Here is an 18,096-nt window from a genome sequence, read left to right on the forward strand (position 1 = left end):
AATATGTTAAGTATGCTCGTTTCCCCCCCTTCTTTTAAAAAAGGCAGCACTCTTTTAATAAACAGTACAGTGGACCCTCTGGATACAAATGTAATTCATTCCAGGGATCTGTATGTACCCCGAAAAATCCATAAGTAGAGGCACCACTTCTGCACATGTGCATGGTATGACAGAGTGCTTCTGTGCATGCGCATGGCAAAACCCAGAAGAGTATACTTCCAGGTTTGCCATGTTTGCAACCCGAAAGTTACATTACCTTCAGGTCCACTGTATTCTTTATATAGTTATCCATGGTATATGGAAGATTTCATTTTTTAAGTGGTATGCATGGCAACCTCCTGAATATCTGCTTTATAAGAAGCTGGCCTCATTGAATCTGTGTTCATGAAAGGACAGGGATGATCTTCCTAAATGCCAGGTTAAGCTGAGCTAATAATGAGGTCTGCAAGCACATATTCTTATCCAACATTGAGAAAGGCAAGGAGAAAAATAGGCATGTTAACTAAGCCAGCATTCAGAAATCAAAACTAGTAGGAGTATTCTCAGCACTCCTAAAGCCACTTGATTGTCCATGTACTATGACAGATTTCATTTGCAAAACATTGCCTTTTCCCTCCATCTCAACTGGTAAATTAAAATCGCAAAATTAAAATTATTACTTTGTTATTTGTGAGGCACTGTTTAAAATTTTAAATCTCTTCCCCTAAACGTTATATGTAATAAATTATAACAAATTGCTACCCTAACAAACACTCTAAACTGTATTGTCATATTTATTACATAAAACATGCAGTTCACTGCATTTTTGGCATTTTGTACAAGTGATACTGACAGTGATTAACATGGTTTGAGCTTCCGATTCTGTACCCAAGAGAAATAAAACACCAAAATCTCAGCAGGTGTGTAATGGGCCAGAGATTCACAATCTGTTCTGCAAAGTCAGACTTCAAAGACTTCAGAAACAAAAATACTAAACTTGGCACTGCTGCTGCAAATACTCTTATTTCTCATTTATCATATTTCAAGGAATTTTAGTTTCAATATTTCCATCAACCATTTTATTCTCTAAAGTACAGATACAAGATACTAACAATTGTATTTGAAAAGTTGTTTTCTCAGACATACGTTCCAAAAAGAGAGAAGCAATCTTTGTGTTTGCCTCATGACACATGTACTAAACTTTCCAGAGACCTTTTGCTTGAAACACATTGAAAAATTGACCTGGATCAAAAAAGAAGATAAAAGAGTTGCTGTAATCTCAAACCAGCACTTAACATCAGTCATAGTCAAGTGTTCATTATGAAATAGCAAAAAGCCCATCGTTATGATGAACTACAGAAAGTGTGTCTGAAAAGCTGGAACTATTGCAAGAGAATTACTATGCACTGTATTGCTTACCTCTCTGTGTACTCAGTGCATGTGTATTTCACACACATATCATAAGGCCTGTGCAGAAACTAAGACATATGATATTTGGCTATAGTGCACATTTTGCTACCACTGGAAGCCATTTTGAGGAACCATTTACTTCTTCGATAGACCATAAACTATAAATGCCAAATTATGAAAAGTTTTCAGTATAAATTATTTAGAAATAAAATTATGTGTCTGCAGGCAGGCAACAAGATGGTCAGTAGACATATGGGGAAAATATATCCAAGCCCTGCCCTCTTCCTGCTGACCTCAAGGAAGAGGCAAAACGTGGGAGGGACGATCTGGCTCTGGGAGCACAAAAGCCTTCACTTCACTCTTAACACTTCATTAGATTGAGGCTCTCACTTGGAGCTGTCCTTGGTACTGACTACTGGCCTGCCTTCTCCTATCCTGCCTCAACAGCAGCTAGGAGAGTCAGTAGCAATCAAGAAGCAGCAGTAGAAGAAAGTAGACTTTGAGGTGAGGCAGTACAAAATCTCAGAGGGGAAATAAATATAAATGTTTCCCTCCCCCCAGCTGAGACAGTCCTGGTGCTCACAGGAAGAGCATTGGGGCTCCTTTAACTGCTCACTGCGGGGAGCAGCAATTGTGCTCCCCTCAGCTGAGCAGTTTCACAGAGCCCCCACCCTGCCGCTGGCTTGCAGGAGCCAGCACCGGGCCAGGGGCTCCTTCAACTGAGGCAAGGGCAGCTGCACACTCCTCAGTTGAGCAGTTTAAAGATGCAGAGGGAGGAACAAGATGTATAGGCACCTCACTGATACGGCTTGTTTCTCCTTCTGCATTCATATGAGGGCAGAGTAGGATGGCGGTTTTACTCAGCAATATATTGCTGGTGAAACCACCACCGCTCCTGAGTTCCCTCTACTAGCAGCACCCGCTGGAGGAAGGAACTCTTGACTCCCTCCAGCGAATGCTGCTAGCAGAGGGACTCAGGAACAGTGGTGGTTTCACCAGCAATATACCACTGAGTGAAACTGACATTGCAGTCTGCTGCTCATACCAGTCCTGGGCAATATATTGATATATTGCCCAGGCCTACTTCAGGGGTAGCTTGTACACCTTTGGTCTCCACCTTGCACTCATCTCACTTGTGGCTCCTAGAAGCTGACAGTGGCCACAGCCCAGGGAAGTGGCTTCAACTGGCTGGCTAAACAAGGTAAGGGTAGCTGATGGGTCTCAAACTCTTGGTCAGTCAGGTGACTTAAGGACTTGTCTATACCCTGCATGTGTAGACAGGCTCTGGAGGATTGAGCAGACAAGGCCAATAGCAGGTTCTACATCAATAACACAATTTCTGCATGTGCTGTTGAGGGAAATGACCACTATAACTGGGGTATATTTGGTTATCTTTGTTTGTTTGGTATACTGAATTGCTTCTGTACTGATTTTTGTACTGAATGTTGTATTGCATGCTGCTTTGGCATTATTTTAAAGAATGCAGTATATACATATCTTAAATAAATAAATAAATATGTATTAACTCTTCCACAAACCTGTGCTTAAGTGTTACTTAAATGCAGACTGGGGCTTAATATTGTAAATGGATTGTTCAGATATCACAAAAGGGTTACTGGCAACACATTTCTAAAAATTTACTGGATTACCTCCAGAAAGGAAAATTGTGGAACGAACTGCGGAGCGGAATATAGCCTAGCATTCTGATGTCAATAACATCATGACGACACTGAAAAATCTGAATGCAAAATGCCTACTAATCCCTCAGTAAACACTCATGGGGAAGCACTCATAATATACATAATTTGTAATAAATAAAATCACTATGATCACTATGGAAACAGGATACCTCTGATAGGGCTGCACATTTTATTGTTTATATACTAGGTATTTAAAACAAGAAATTAAATCAATAAAGTGAAAATGTCATACTGTTTCCTCTCAAACTTACCAAAAATAATATTGCAAGCAAGTGACAAACACACAACCCAACTCTCAATGTGCATTTGAATGATAGTGTCAATTTTTTGCAACCTCTCTTGAAACACATTGTATGCTAATTGCAGAAATGTGTATATTCATTGTGCATTGTTTAATTTTGTGTAAACATCCCACTTTTTTTAGATAAACAGATTAGAATTCAAGCTGCACATTCAGCCTTGTTTTCCCCAAGAGAATGATGTCAATAACAATGCCTTGATTCTGATTAAAACCTACAAGGACATCACTCATTTGTGAATCATTTTGATCTCCTTCACATAAGCTTCACATTTTCTTTTACAATCTATTGAAAGTACAGGAATCTTGAATTTATAATCTGCCTATAAAAGCTATTTTAGAAAAATTAAGAGATTACAGTTTTACAGTTTAATAAAGATAAAAATGGAAAATATATCAAAGGCCACATCTTCCGAACCTGGACCCTGGATTCCAGTGGTGTAGTGGGACAGTGAACCTGGCTGTTAATTGGAAGGTTGGTAGTTCGAGCCCACCAGCTATAGGCAGGATTCCTGCACTGCAGAGGTTTGGACCAGATGACTCCTGGGGTCCTTTCCAATTCTATGATTCTATTATTATCATCTGAGACATTTCTTTGTATACTTCGCCCACGAGAGATTTGGAAGCTGCAACACAAGAACGGGCCTTTTCTTTGGAGGCTCCGTTTGTAGAACGCTCTCCTCAGGGAGGCTCACCTGGCGCCTTCGTTACATATCTTTAGGCACCAGGCCAAAGCATATCTCTGCTCTCAGGCCTTGTATAGCCTTTTAAACTGTGAGGGGGTGTGTGGCGTTTGCCCATTCTTTGGGGATATGTTTGTATTGGGGGAGAGAAAGGGTTAACAGGTTGACCAATAAGAAAGCCCAGGGGTGGAGCCTACCTGATTTTGAGGCCCAGCCCAGAGGTTTTGACAGTTAGTTCAGTTGGTTCTTTTGTGGGGGAGATAGAGGAGTCAGAGTGAGTTAGAGACAGGACAAGAATGAGAGGGAATAGAGTGACAGTGTTTCAAATATATTTTAAAACTTGTTTGTATTTGAAATAAACTTTAATCTTCATTGTTAACTCTACCTGACTGAAACTCAACACTTCACAGGGGAACCCTGGGTTTTCCCCACAAAATTGGTGGCAGCGGAAGAATAAGTAGTGGTGTACAGGTTAATAGTCCGTGAAACAACTGGGGGCTCTGTATGAACGCCACAGTGGGTGTAGGTTTTGTTTGTTCCATGTTATGTATTTTTGTATTTTTATATTGTAAACCACTGTAAAACCCTCGGATGAAGGGTGGTATATTAAATAAATAAATTGAATAAATAAAATGCTAGTGTCCATCCAATGATTACATTTGCCACAATGTCAGGGTGAAAAACCCTGGTACATTCAGCAGAATACTTTGTTATAGACCTAGGACTTTATTGTGTCAGGTTACAGTCACAGGATTGCATCTTTGAAGGTTTCCCCTTGTAGATATTTGTAGAAAACCAGAACTTTGGGAATAGAACAGGATGGAATCCCTGCCCCCCCCCCACCCCATGAACCAATTTTCAAATTTTAATGATTTCCTCTACTCCACTTGGGGATAGAATTGGGGGTTTGCATTGTCAGGCATCTGTCGAAGCCAATTCACTAGTAGAGCAGACATCATCAATGCGCTGAATTCTGCTGTCGCTCCTCCTCATTAGTGGTACCAGTTCATTTTTTATAAGTGAGGAAATACAGAACAAAGAAGAACAATAACTCTCACACATCTTGTCATCTCTGGTGATGATTAGGCTCAGAGACTGTGGCAATTGGTGACGAAGTAGTGTATGCCTCTTAGGAAAGGACCCCAGCAGCCAGAAGTGCTCCTCAAATCCTGGAATTGGTACTGCCCCAACCCTCAGTCTGAAGTGGTGCAATCAAAGAAATACGTTGTCATGTTATTTTGATAAATGTGTAGCTTAGCTCTCATGCAAAGAGTTTTGCTAAGGATCAAAAGATATTCTAGTGATTCATATCAAAGATCTATCTAGCTCAGTATAATTTAACATGCATAGCATTGCAGAAGCCTTAAACCGAACTCTCCAGTATCTTTTATTCAGATATTGCTCTCAAACCTCATAAGATCCCTTACAGGAGATAAATCTAAGGAAAATCATAATTTTATTTGTAAATTATAAATTTGTCTTGGAGCTAAATTTTTGGTCCAAGTCTCTTATAACTTCATACAGCTTGAACTAAATGTCTGCAAGGCTGCTTGGCTACCACAAGGAATAAGGAAATAAATCAGACCTATTTACATTACAAAATGCAGTCTTTGGAGGACCTGGGGGGGGGGGAGTGTAAGGAGGAATGACTACCTCAGTCTCTTTCACCTGTTGTTTGGTTGTCTTAACTGTATCTTGTTTTGAAATTGTTTTGTGTGTGTATATATATATATATATATATATTTGAATTACAAAATAATTTGATGTTTGAAAACATACTAAACTGTGAGTTTGGCATATGTCTGTGTATAAGCTTAAAAAGAACATTTTTATTATTTAAAATAATAATAGCTCACCTTTGCTTTAAAAGCTGAAGGTGACAAACAAAAAGTTTAAAAAAGACAACATTGTGATATTACTAAAAGCAACAGAAACCTAAAGAAACAAGAAATCCTTCAAGCAAGGAGACACCCTCAAGCAATGAAAGCAATTCAGTGCAACATAAACAGGGCATTCCTTCTGCCTAAAAAAATCTCAACAACTTTGGCCTGAACCCCCTAAAATGGGGTTTTTCTTCCCCAAAAAAGTCAACAGACTTGATCTGAACCTCCCCCCGAAACAGGGGTAGATCACTGCCAGTTTTTAATTTTGTGAGTAGACTACAGTCTCTTGGGAGTTGGTCACCCCTGATTATATAGTTTGGAAAAATGTCTGCACAATAACCATAAGCAGTATATGATACAAAAACAATATAATATGTATGTGGATGACAAGGTGGAGGGCACATTTGCTTTTGGAAGAAAACTTCCAGCCTTTTTATGCTAGGGATCTCTGAGGTGCATATGCCTGGGGAATGATGCTCACAACAATTATCCACAACCATGAGAACAAATCAGCCATTCCAAACCTGAAACTATTACAGAAATGACTGTCATGGGCTGCATCATAAGCATTACTGGTGTACCATGAAGGAGAGAAATGAAGCACAAATATTAGAAATGAAAGGAAAGTAACCAAGAAACATGTTAGCCTAGTGCAGCAGTTTTCCCGTTGCCACTTTCTATATGTAAGACAAGTATGAAGTTATTCGCATTTATTGATGTTAGCAATTAAAACTGCTATATAATGCCTTATGTATCAATAACAAATGAATAAATTAAGTGTAGTGCTCCTCATAATGTCTACAATGCATGAAGCACAGTATGGCTAAACCAGCAGTGGCTGATGGTCGGGATCCATACTGCCCCTCTCACCACAGGCCTGATGGGCATGGTCACTCACCCATTAATCATATGATATCACAATGCTGTCCTATGACCCATCCCGCCCTTGATTGTTGGGGCATACAAAGCTCCACACATCGAGCTATTCAAGCTACAACAATCAGCTGATTGCTCCAACCACAGACTGACAATCACTTGGTTGTCAATGCTTGCAAAGTGCTTTGCAAAGGAGAAATTAAAAAAGAATGGGAAAGGAAAGGTGGTGTGGCAATGTCTAACTTCCATAAGCCTTTGCATGAATGATGGAAGATGACCTAATCTTCTTAAGTAAATACTACTTTGAAGCCCAAATGCATATAGAGATTCTTTGTTACATAACAGAGAAACACATGTAAGCAATAATACAATATCAGTAAAGTGCTTTAATCCCATAGATTTTCTGGCTGCTAAAGCAGTGTTTAGACATGAATGATATGGATATTTGGCATTTGTAACTGTCCCAAAATTGTCTGCCTAGAATCAAAACTCAAATTGTTATAATAATGTTCAGCAGTTTTAGATAATAGCCAAACAAATGAGGCATGTAATCACCATTGTCTAAAGCACTTAGTATTGTTATTAAATAAATATTCAATAGTATTTGCAAGTAATGTAATGAAGTTTTGCTTGGTACACTGCCTCTTCAACAAGCTTAACATTCCCCTGGGAAAGGTAAAAAAGGTAAAGGTAAAGGACCCCTGACAGTTAAGTCCAGTCGCGAACGACTCTGGAGTTGCAGCGCTCATCTTGCTTTACTGGCTGAGGGAGCCAATGTTTGACCCCAGACAGTTTTTCCAAGTCATGTGGCCAGCATGACTAGCCACTTCTGGTGAAACCATAGCAGCGCACGGAAACGCCGTTTACCTTCCAGCCAGAGCGGTACCTATTTATCTACTTGCACTTTGATGTGCTTTCGAACTGCTAGGTTGGCAGAGCAATGGGAGCTCATGGGAGCAATGGCAGCTCACCCGTCATGGGGATTCAAACTGCCGACCTTCCGATTGGCAAGCCCTAGGCTCAGTGGTTTAGACCACAGCAGTCAATAAAAACAGCACAATGCAACCATACCTAGGTGATCTCTTTGCTATATTTTTGTCAATACCAGCAGTATATTTATAGGACCAAATAATATAAACTACCACATCTGAGTCTATTACACCTAAATTTCAAGTATGCTACATAGAGAACTTGCTAAGACATTTAAAGGCAAAGTTAGCTAAACAGGAGCACATTTCAGAAAACAAGCCAATCTTACAAAACAGAAATAAAGAAATGGGGCCACTAATCACTTTAAGTTTTCTTTAAATTTGGGAATGACCTCAACAGGTATTCCTACAAATAGCTAATTGTATAATAAAGTGCCCAACTGATGGGCCATGTGTCCATCAATTCCCCCAATTATAAATCTTGTGTGAACTGTTTATCATTACATAATTTGTAACATAGGTTGCTATCCCTTTACAAATGAGGATTTTTGAGAGTAAACATTTTTCGTCATTACAACCTTGGCTTCTTGCTTTCACAGCTGCAAAGGTTTTGCATATGAAGAAAGAGACTGTAACCTATGAAAGCTTATGATTATAGTTTAGTTAATAAATGACCCTATATGAGTCATACAAGCTGCACAAATACAGTCACTTTCCCTGAACCTCTGCAACCAGAAAAGTTTATTAGAAGAAAAAAGTTGCAGCCAAAATGCTACTATCATCTGCTTTAAATAGATAGTGCTGGTACTATGGGGGGGGGGATTTTCAATATTTATGAAAATATAGGGAAAATGTATAGTATTTATTGTATTTTTACCTACTAAGAGTCTGTAACCTTTATTCATTATTTGTTTAAGGGGATAGCATCCTAAAAACTCTAGTTTTTCTATATCATTTGATAAATGTTTTTAGTGAAGATTATTTATTAGCTTTGTTTCCTCTATTGACTGCACTTTATCACACCAATATTTGGATTTTTAATTAGTCCATACTTTAAACCTATTATTGTAGCAATCTGTTATGCAGGAATGGTATACTGAAGAATGCTACTCTTACTGAAAACAGAACTAATGTCCAGCATGCATCACTGATCATTATCTGAATCATCATCAGGCAGAGAAATCCCGATAATGAATAGCTATTATTTAGCAGGGTACATACACAATCAATAGACCAGCTAGTGCCACTTGGAGAAAAGTAATAAGGGCAGAAGAAGCTAAGTGCAATAGTGCTTCAAGAAGTTCCCTATTAATTTCAGTTTCACATTATGTTTATAATGGTTTATTGTAAGTGAAACTGAATTAATTGATCTCCAAGGAATTGTAACCTGCCTAGGATGCAATATAGGGAGAAAATGTGTGGGAGGTGCTGGAAATCCATACAGAAAGTAATTCTGATTGTAGGTAAATGTGTGCATTACTATTTTAAAGATGATACTTTGGGGGGTTTTTTTGCAGCTGGTGTAACAAATACTAAAGAATCAATGCAAATCCCTAAAGAGTTGCCCTGCTAGAAGCTGCCTGCAAAGGCTGCAAGTGAACACAGGACTCACCCTAAATGCTCTCAGACTTAAAGAAAAAAACCATGGCACCTTGTTAAGCTAAAAAGGTGAATGCAACACTTCCCCACCCCACCAGGTCTTTTAAAATTTAATTTACACCACCTACAGTCTTTTCAAAGCAATATCTGCTTCCTTCCAGCACTCCCTTGAATGGTTGGGGGGGGGGAGTTATGAAAAAATTCAGCAAAGTAGTAGAAATCTGACTAAGGAAGAACTGGCAGATAAAGCTAAAGTATAAGTTAACGTATTACAGGAGACTGGGAACTGAGAACCTCCCCACCCATCCTCCATATTATTAAAATCATAGAATTGTAGGGTTTGAATGGACCTGGAGGATCATCTAGTTCAGACATGTACAACACGTCAACCGCGATTGACCAGTAGATCCTGGCATGAATTCTGGTCGATCTCCACCCGCCTTCCACTGGAGATGTGCCTGAGCAGCCACTGCCTCTCCCTGAGCTCCTCTTGTGGAAGGGGCTGTTTTAACACTGCGTGCATGCCCACCCTGCTCCCACAGCTGCCCTGTCAGGGGAAGCAGCCAGCGTCGGGGAAGCAGCCAGCGCCCATGCACCCATCCCCGGGTGGTAGATCACTGCCAGTTTTTATAATGGATTGTGGATCACAGTCAACTTCAAGTTGGATATGGCTGATCTAGTTCAACTCCCTGCAACACAGAGATATGCTACCATCCCATACAACACCTTGGTATTATCAGCACCTGCTCTAACAAACTGAGCTATCCAGGTTATGCAGGATTGGCCTTTAATACTTTTCAAAAACTTTAATTCAGAATACAGAGGAACGACAGTTAAATTTTGCTGATATATTTAAATTGTGGTAAGAGAGAATGAAACCTTTGTTCCACCTCTCAGTGTTTATTCTTATGTATTTATTACCTTCCATAAACCACATTTTCCTTCAAGGAGCTCAAGGTGGTACACATGGTTCTCCAACTCCCATGTTTCCAGGCACAATTTAAGGTGCTGGTTTTGATAAAACCCCAAAGAGATCTGGACTTGGAAATCTGAAGGAGCACCTACTCCTAGAATTTCAGAAGGGACAGAACATCCTTAACCCTCAGAATACCTTCTTATTTACATCTACATTTCTGCTGCACATGTTACGAGAAACAAACATAAAAACAAAAAGATTTGCACTTTAAAATTTTGCTATTCAAAATTGTGAGTGCTATGAAATCCTCTGCATGTAAGATGCCTTACTCACTTTAAATGCTTTTCAATTTTTGAACATGTGCAACTGCAACATCCACTGAAATGAAAGAAGCAACATCTAATTCATACAGTGCCATATGTCCACTGGACTCCCTGAGTTTGCAACAAGCCACTGTAAAATGTTATCCTAAGTGGATAAAAACAACCATAAGTGGGTCTGTGAAGGTGTGAAGTGGCTGATCATCTGCCACATTGAAAGCCCTGCTGACCCACACCAGACAGGGCATGGAATGGGCATATGCTGAGAAAGAACTGCCAGAAGTAGCTCTATTTCTATACAGTGGCACCTCGGGTTACATACGCTTCAGGTTACATATGCTTCAGGTTACAGACTTCGCTAACCCAGAAATAGTACCTCGGGTTAAGAACTTTGCTTCAGGATGAGAACAGAAATCGTCCTCCGGCCGCACGGCAGTAGCGGGAGGCCCCATTAGCTAAAGTGGTGCTTCAGGTTAAGAACAGTTTCAGGTTAAGAATGGACCTCCGGAACGAATTAAGTACTTAACCTGAGGTACCACTGTAGTTCCATATCCATGCATATAATTTGGAGCCTCCATGGAGGACATACTTCTCCATGGATGAAGCTGTTCTCTACCAGCAGGGAGTCATTTCTGCTCATCCCTAACCACCTCCAGTCAGCAGATCTAGGGGCTACAATTGTTTTCTGCAACACCAATTACACATACCAGCGAGCAAGCCCCACTCAACACAGTAGGGTCTACTCCTGAGTAAACCTGTCTTGCATTGCCCAACATGTGGTTTTTATATTGTTGTTGTTGTTTTAAGACATTGGACTAAACCAAAAAATATCCTGCTACAAAAGGTTGTGAATTCCATGCTCAATGTTTTGAGAGGAGGAACGGGGATTTTTCTTATTTCTCAAGGATTCAAGAATTCAGCCAGCACACACTTCCTCTTCTAAATGTATGGTTTTATATGAAACATAAGCAGTAACATAGCATAATTAGGAGAAAACTTCGTCTGAAGCTGCCTTTCAATTATGCCATGATATATGTAGGAAACTACTGACTGTGTAATCCCTGTAGGAAGTTATTTGTGAGCTTTGCATTTTAGTTTATTGCAAAGCCAAGTTCACAAAAAGCAGGATTTCATAGAGCTGACACACACAGGCGCACTCTCTCTCTCTCTCGCGCACACACACACACACACACACACATTCTCTTGGCTAGTCCCATGTAAGTGCTAATTTAAACAGTCATCTAGTTGCCTATTTGTTTCCCTGGCCAAGAAGCAAATAATGTTCCTTCCTTATACTGTAGAATAAAACATTGCATTCTGCTGTTATACAAGGTGACAAATTCAAGTGAACATAGAAAGGGTGGAAAACACACAGAAAGATATCTATCAATAAATTATAACAGCTCTTATTCCACTGAAACAGCATTTAGTTATAATGTGCTGTGATAAGAAATAAAAGCAATCTTTAAGAAACAAAATATGCTCTAATATGGGCTGACTCTCTTACTTTAAAAGTCCAGGAGTTAAACACAGACATACATATCCTATTCACTAGAGAATGTTATTAGAAAGTTACAAACCCACAGAAAGAAAGAAAGAAAGAAAGAAAGAAAGAAAGAAAGAAAGAAAGAAAATTTTATTCTTCAGGCCTTGAGATATTTACAATTGTATTCATCTGCTGCTCTTAATGCCCTCCAGATGAAGAGTGTTTTAGCTCTGAGCATGTCAAAATCCAAACTTTTCTGTTAAAAAGATACCCGATACCCACTTTGGGACCACTCTTCTGGTTTATTTGATTGTAATGTGCAGAAATGCCATGATTGTGATATAGAAGCAAAAATGTATTCACTATATTTGAAATTACCAGGACACAGTGTAGGCAGCCAATGTATATTTTTAACTATAGTGTAAGCCAGTTCAACCAGTTTCAGAGCAATCCATACTGGGGTCAGGGAAGATTGGAGAAAGAGAGCCCTTGCCACATCCTAAACCCTGTTGGCATCGCTGTTCAGGGTGCAAGGTGGAGAGGGGCATCTTTGCCTGCTTGTTTCCTTGCTAGCTTGTTTTTACCATTTTTGTTGTACCTTCTCCAGGGCCTGATGAAATTTCACCATTTATCCTGTATCTTTAGTGCAAATGTTTAGTGTCCATATTTTTTTTTTAAAAAAAAACAACAACAACAGTTGCTTGAATTATGATGTTTCCCAGCCCCACAACCTGATACCAAAATAACATTATTGTGTTTGGGGGTGGGGTGGATTATATAGTCTGGGTGGTGCCCATTTCCCTCTTACTTCCTATCTTACCAAAGTGGTTTCCAAGGGAAAAAAGGTTATTTTTCTCATTAAAGTATTGCAGCATTTAAAGATATTTCATTCCTGATTTCCATAGCTTAGCTCAGCATCTATTCTTAGCTCTCTTTTCTACATCCCCATCTAATCATTTTACAGGGTTGGCTGAGCAGAAAGTTCATTCAGTGGCCTTTATTGCTCATCTTACCCCTCTCCCTGCTCCTTCCATGTATTTTGTGACAGAGCAGAAAGTCAGCTTCAGATACATTCCAGTCAGCAAAACCATTTCACCAGTGTTCAGTGCTCTCTTGGATTTCATTTCATTTCATTTTTAGGGTGGGATGGTGAGTCAGAAATATTTTTAAAGAAGATAGTTCCTCCATGACTTAGGGGTCTTTCTGACTTTTGGGACCTACTTCTGACCTCACACTCCTGCTGTTTTTTTCCAACCTATCAATACAAAATTTATATTCTATCATTCTAAAATGATAGGATTTTAGCATATGTGTTTTATATAGCACATATAACCACATACTTCACATAGAAGCACAGAATTCTAAAGTTGGAAGGAACCACGAGGGTCATCTAATCCAACCCCCTGCAAAGCAGGAATCTTTTGCCAAACGTGGAGCTCAAACCCATGAGTCTGATGCTTAATTTGTTCCCCCACTCTTGTTACTCCTCTAGCGCACTGAACAGCATCCAATGACAGAAAGGCAAGAGACTTCAAGTTGAAAAGAAGACCTTATAACTTTATTGTAAAGGAGAAAGCTTCCAAAAACAAATTCTAATCAGAAAATACTAAACTACAGTGGTACCTCAGGTTACATACGCTTCAGGTTACATACATTTCAGGTTACAGACTCCGCTAATCCAGAAATAGTATCTCGGGTTAAGAACTTTGCTTCAGGATGAGAACAGAAATTGTGCTCCAGCGGCGCGGCAGCAGCAGGAGGCCCCATTAGCTAAAGTGGAGCTTCAGGTTAAGAACAGTTTCAGGTTAAGAACGGACCTCTGGAATGAATTAAGTACTTAACCCGAGGTACCACTGTACAAGGAAGAACAGAAGCCTGCAAAACAGGTAGTTCAGATTTATTAGTTGTTAACGCTGTCCTCATTATCACTGTTGGTGAAGTTCAAGAGTCCATAGTTAGAAGAGTAAGAACAGGGATAACTAGAAACCTCATCAAGACAGGGTAGGCAAGTCAGTTGGTGATAGATCTAAAAGGAGATTCTCTTCGCCGGCCTACCTCTCTCTCCTAGAGCACCCCCCTCTTTAAGGATCTCAGCTTTAGTGCTATACTACATGATATCATATAGTTCAACTCCTTGCTTGTATAGTTACATGACATTGGAATTGCTGTGTATTTGTGTCCTTGGAAATAATAATAAAAAAAGTTTATCTACATTATGTTTTATTTAACATTTCTCAGCCTGATAGTTTTCTGCCCTAGGCTTCATTTCCCTTATTCCTGAAAGACACATCATTCCTTATTCATGCACTGCATGATCAAAGGCTTATATTTAGCACAACTTATATTAGAAAACTGATTTTTGGATGGATTTCTTTCAACGAAGAGAGAATGCAGCCCATCTCATGGAATATGTATGCGGTCATGTTGTTTTCATAATCTGTACACTAATTTATTTAGTAAAACCTACAAGAAATGCAAATGAAACAAAAAGGGTTATGAAACACACAAAGGGGCTTATAAAAGATGGGTGATATTTGCCAATAAAAAATAAATTGTGACATTCATAAATAATAGCCTGATGCTAGATTTCAGATAACTTTATACCAATGTGTACCAAAGTTATTGGACATGGGAAGGAAATAACACAAATTTCCAACTGCAGGTATCTGCTGTAGAAAATATTATTGGATACATACAAAAAGCATCACTATTACATGGGCAGCAGTCCATATTTGATCAAAATCCTGTGCTTTTCTAACCAAGACTCCTCTGTGGATTACAAGATATCCATGTACACAAATGAGCAGAGCAACTTTAAATCATTCTCAAATTCACAGCACGTTCACACTTAAAAGGTATTCAAACAACTTCACTGAAAAGGTGAAATTGACAAGGAATTTCCAAACTCCTTGTTAATTTTACCTCTAATGGGAAGGGATTCCCTCCCAGTGGTGAAAAATCTTGCCAGATTCAGTATGCTCTTTTTAGCCTTTCCACAGGCACTAGATAACTGTCATAACAACATCAGAATTGTTCGGGGCTGTACACATTTTATATGCAAGCACAACCAGGCATGGCAAAGGGGAAACTGGAAAACAACTTTTTCAAAGGAAAGAATGCACACACATCATGGAGTCTGTTATGTTATGAACTAGAACAGCAGGGGGGAAACTGTGGTCAGAAAACTGCAAGTTTTTTCTTCCTTAAATGAGAAATCCTTATGTATACATATGTATTATAAATGGCCTATGGATTCTTTGCCCCCAGTTTCTCCACTATCCTCTCTTCTTATTTTTTTGGAACAAACATTGCCACACATTTTAGAATCATATGCAAATTTTATTAGCATGATGCTAATTTCCCTTTCCAAATCATTAATAAAGATGTTAAACAAAAGTGGCTGTAACAGCAATCCCTGTGCTATCCCTCTAGACACCCTCTGTTTATGTTCCTTTAGCCAGATTGTAATCCATGTAACAATGTTCCCATCCAAGTCAATTTGAGTTAATTTTTGATGACTAGGAAAGGAATAGAAAACGTTTTGTTACACAACAAATATATCTACCACTTTTCCCCCTAATATTTCATTTTAAGTGATCATGTTTTATTCTTATTTATATTTATATATGGCTGATATTTATTGGTGCCAAAACAGAAATTGATACTTTTTAGCTAGTTTCATTGAGCTCTCAACTTGATGGACTATCAGTCTTCCTCAGTAAAAGGCAGCTTCTTATATTTCTTCCCAAATCATAAAATAAAAATCCATTTCAAAGTATCTCTCAACCCCACAGTTGCACCTGCATAGCTGGAGTGACAGCATTACTTTTCAGTTTCCAATGCACAAGAAGGAGACAGGCAGAAAACATTCAGTAAACCCTCCCCCCCAAAAAAAATCCATAAAAAAGAGAAGCTAAAACACAACTAGGCTCCTCCTGGTCCATCGGGGTGGGGTGGGGGGACATCCACTAAAAGAAGGGCATAACTGTGGAAGCTCCTAGCTTAGAGTGCTAAGATAAGAAATCAGGAGGTGGAAGGGAATGAGGGTTTGTGGGAAGGAAAGAGATGCAAAGAGATGTGAAATAGAGAGGAGAGGGAAAGGACAACAGAGGCTAAAACAAGAAGAGACTGCAGGGGGAAAGAGGTGAACACTAAAACCAGCAAGTACAGAATGGGGAAGTGATGAAAATTTCAGAAAAACTGACAGAGCAGAGAGTAGGTAGGGAAATGAGAGGTGTGACATGGGAAGTACAAGATAAATCATCTACAAAATCAGATCACAAATTTTCCTTTTAAAGTGAAACAACAGTTCAAAAATTTACTCTGCAGTGATGGGTATTCCCTGCAAGTTGTTAAGAAAAATATAATTAATTATATTTATATAAAAATCATATGAACACTAGCTGCCAGCTCAAAAATCTAGTGTAGCAGGAAACCTCCAGCATTTCACTAAGTGTCCCAAGAGTCAAGTAGCAATCCTTTGCTCCCTATGCTGCCAGGGGTGCTGGCTGGATGCAATACAGTGGTACCTCAGGTTACAAACACTTCGGGTTACAGACTCCACTAACCCGGAAGTAGTACCTCGGGTTAAGAACTTTACCTCAGGATGAGAACAGAAATCGTGCGGTGGCAGCACGGTGGGCCCCATTAGCTAAAGTGGTACCTCAGGTTAAGAATGGTTTCAGGTTAAGAATGGACCTCCGGAATGAATTAAGTTCATAACCAGAGGTACCACTGTATAAAACAGTGTATGGACGCAACATACCACATTTCACTGACCTGACTGCAATGGAAAAGAAGGCTGGAAAAGATTGATTCATATAGATCCTGGCCATTATGTCTTATATATATCCATTAACGCAGTGCTTTTTTTTTCTTAAAAAAAATGTTTAGGGGTACTCTCATTTTCCTACTCATATTGAAATAGTGCCCCTCAATGTGGCTAAACTTAGATTCACAAAATGTTTAGGGGTATGCATATGCATCCCCCTGCATCCCCCCAGAAAAAAGCACTGTATTAACTGTCTAACATTTACTATCCGGGTGTAACTGAAATATTCTTGGGGGAAATTCCGTGCACATTTACTTCAGATAGAATATATCCCATTACACTAACTGGCATTTCTTCAGGTGCAACCATGCACAGAACACAGATGAAAGGTTCTTAAAAAGTGAAATATTTCCTTAGTGTGATGATTTTAAACAGCCACTGACCCACACTTGCTTTTTATTTCAGATGAATGCACCAGGTTAAAAAATGTTGCTAAGGGTTTGGGCAGCATTTTTAGTTAAAGTATAAATTCTATACTAAATACATTTACAGTCCTGGATCTTAAAATTTACAAGCAGTTTCTGTATGTACATGTTTCTTAAAGTGCCCTTTGGGTGGGAGCAGCCATTTCAATTTTTTCAGTTCTGCTGATTACAGTGGCGTAAGAAGGGGGGGCCGGAAGGGGCAGTCCGCCCCAGGTGCCACTCTGGGAAGGGTGAGAAGATGGCCCCTGCCTCCCCCCCTCAGCTGTAGAGCAGCCAAGGGCGCCTGCAGTCCGTATGGGTGCCACTCGTGTGGCGTCCGTACGGGCTGACGGTCGCCGCGTGTGAGCGGGAGCCCATACGGACTGCGCATGTGTGGCATTCCGTACGGAGTGCGCATGTGCAGGACATCGCACACGTGCAGTCTGTATGGGATGCCGCACATGCGAAGTCCGTGCAGGCTACACAGTCCGTATGGGCTGCGCCGCCCCGGGTGCTGGAGAGGGTTCCTCCACCACTGGCTGATTATACTCTTGTGTCCCTTGTAAAAGTCATGATGCAGTTCTGTTAGACAGTAGCTGCTTTGCACAGTGAGTGTGAGAAAGAGTTCATTTCACTTTTACACACAAAAGCTTCATTATCAGTCTCCACACATACATTACAGCTACCTCAGCTCAAGGCAGTTTTTAGCATGTAAGCCCAGTGCTATAGCAAACAATACTCAATCAAAAACCAAAAATTTTCATAAAATATAATTTATCTAG

At 39.7% G+C, this 18,096-nt stretch overlaps 1 protein-coding gene and 1 long non-coding RNA gene across 5 annotated transcripts in view; both read right to left on the reverse strand.

Annotated features, from left to right (window-relative positions):
- Nucleotides 1–18,096, reverse strand: part of CADM2 (cell adhesion molecule 2) — a 398,136-nt gene that overhangs the window by 306,736 nt on the left and 73,304 nt on the right. The gene's annotated exons all lie outside the window — the stretch shown is intronic.
- LOC308474971 overlaps nt 1–18,096 on the reverse strand; it is a 126,068-nt gene that overhangs the window by 36,500 nt on the left and 71,472 nt on the right. The gene's annotated exons all lie outside the window — the stretch shown is intronic.

Source organism: Podarcis pityusensis (assembly GCF_964106645.2).
Source record: "Podarcis pityusensis genome assembly, chromosome: 4".
Lineage (NCBI taxonomy): Eukaryota > Metazoa > Chordata > Lepidosauria > Squamata > Lacertidae > Podarcis > Podarcis pityusensis.